The sequence below is a fragment of the Euleptes europaea genome, chromosome 2, assembly GCF_029931775.1.
Source record: "Euleptes europaea isolate rEulEur1 chromosome 2, rEulEur1.hap1, whole genome shotgun sequence".
Lineage (NCBI taxonomy): Eukaryota > Metazoa > Chordata > Lepidosauria > Squamata > Sphaerodactylidae > Euleptes > Euleptes europaea.
In genome coordinates this window covers 1197284-1199311 of record NC_079313.1, presented here as the reverse complement: position 1 = coordinate 1199311, position 2028 = coordinate 1197284, and positions in this window count along the sequence as shown.

Here is a 2028-nt window from a genome sequence, read left to right as displayed (position 1 = left end):
TGGGAACCCTCCCCTGGGCTTCTGCATCGCATCCATCCCTCCTTACACACACTTAACTGTTAAAACATCCCTAAGATATCACCCTACCATTTTTGTGCAGTTTTGAGGGAGTGGTCGTGTTCTGCGCTGACCCCACTCCAGGGAGGAGGGCCTGCCGGTGGGTTTATCGAGAGGCTTCTACCCGGCCGTTCCTCCCCTTGGTGAAAAACGGAGACTTGAGGGCTGCTCAACACAGGCCCACTCGTGGGAACAACCCCCTTGCCCCGGCCACGTTTCACAACCACGTTTTGAAAGAACCCGTCGTCAGAACTCAAAACGGCAACGTCCCGTGGAAACTTCTCTTTAAAACAGCCCTCTGGTAGAGGCTACCAGAAACCCTCGGGAGGTGTCACGGGGATACGCAACGGTCCAAAACGCTTGCAGAATCGAAAACACATTGCAAAATGTTGCCAAAAATTAAAAGGAGAGAGAGAGAGAGAGAAAGAGAGAGAGAGAAGTGCAGATATCACCAACATATGGACAAAAAAAAATTAAATATAATAAATTACAAAAATGAAACAGTAAGAGGTTTGCAGCCCTCCCTTGAGAACTGCTTGGAATCTGGAGGCCCACAAGAGCCTGGGGGGGGAGGGTTGTTGGGGGAGCTAAAATCCAATTTGAGAAGCGTCGGCTGCAGGCCCAGAAATCCATCCGGGCCGCTGACCTTCCAAAGGGTTAAAGCAGGTAAACACAAGGAGCTTGACGAGATTTACTAACAAGAGCAGAATAAAGCATATATCATAAAAAAAGAAAGAGATTAAAATAGCAACAAACATTTCTTTTAAAGAAAGAACAAACTCCGAGAGATTTCATTTAACTAGTCTCTTTCAGCAAAGACATTTCTTATTGGCAGACCACCCGTTTTAAACGGGCGCTTGCGAGTCACACGACTCCACCATCTACGATTTCACCATAGCTCAATCCAGCCGCTTGTACCAAAAAGCCGCTTCAACAATCTACTCTTTAGAGTGAAGTTTGCACATTCCCAATGGAAACAAACTTCCGGCAGGTATCTCTCTCTCCCCCCCCCCCCCACTCCCTCTCCCCACAAATGTGGCTAAAAAGTGCAGTATACTTTCCGCAGAGCTGGCGAGCGGCAGCCTTCCGGGGTCCCGGGCAGTGCCTACTCGCCGCATGCTAGAGGAGTGACCGCCAGCGAGGGGCTGGTGCCATTTCGACTTGTCCCCCACGTCCTCAGCTTCCCAGCAGAGCAGAAAAAAGTCTACACAAATATGAATCCCACGCGACTTTCTAAGGTACAAGGGGGCATGAGGCACTAGGAAGGGGGGCAGGGAGAGGATAAAGTATAGCGCTCCCCCAGGGTGTGAACACAAGTCTCAGAAAGAGGCCAGGAGCCGTGCGTTCCCACACATGGAGGTATGCGGTTGCAGAGTACACAAAAGGAAGTGTACAAAGGAGGTGTTTCTTAAAAAACAAAAACAAATACCCACTCCGATGCTCAAGGTGATGTGAAATGGACAGAAGGAGGGGAGGGCTCTCCCCTCCCCACACTTCTTCCATCACTCAACGTTCAGTTACCGGTGGGTTAGCCAAACGTTACCCCGAGGAAGCTTCAAGGGCCTTCCCGGGGATGTTAAATCTGTTCTTGAGAAACGGCTCCTTCTGCCGCCGCAGAGACGTCGGGCCCTGCCGCTCCGAGCCACGCCGTAATGTGGAACTTGCGCACACAAAAGTCAAAGGGAGCCATTATCCGCGAGCAATCGGAGACTGTCACCTCCGGTATTCTTGGGTTTTTCTGGGAGACGAACCCTCCTTCGGACACGCCCGTCCCCTCGATTCACCGGGTGTCCTCCGCAGGAAACCCAAGTCGGCAGACTGGTTTGCCCTTGCGGCGTCAAGGGGTTGTGGAGACTTGGCTGCCTTGAAAAAGGAAGCCGTGGGGGGTGTTCTCAAAAGCCACAGGCCAGGGTGGCAGGTTGAGTTCCCAGTTCTCCCTGCAGATGTTTCCAGGCGTGCTGCTTTCTCCCC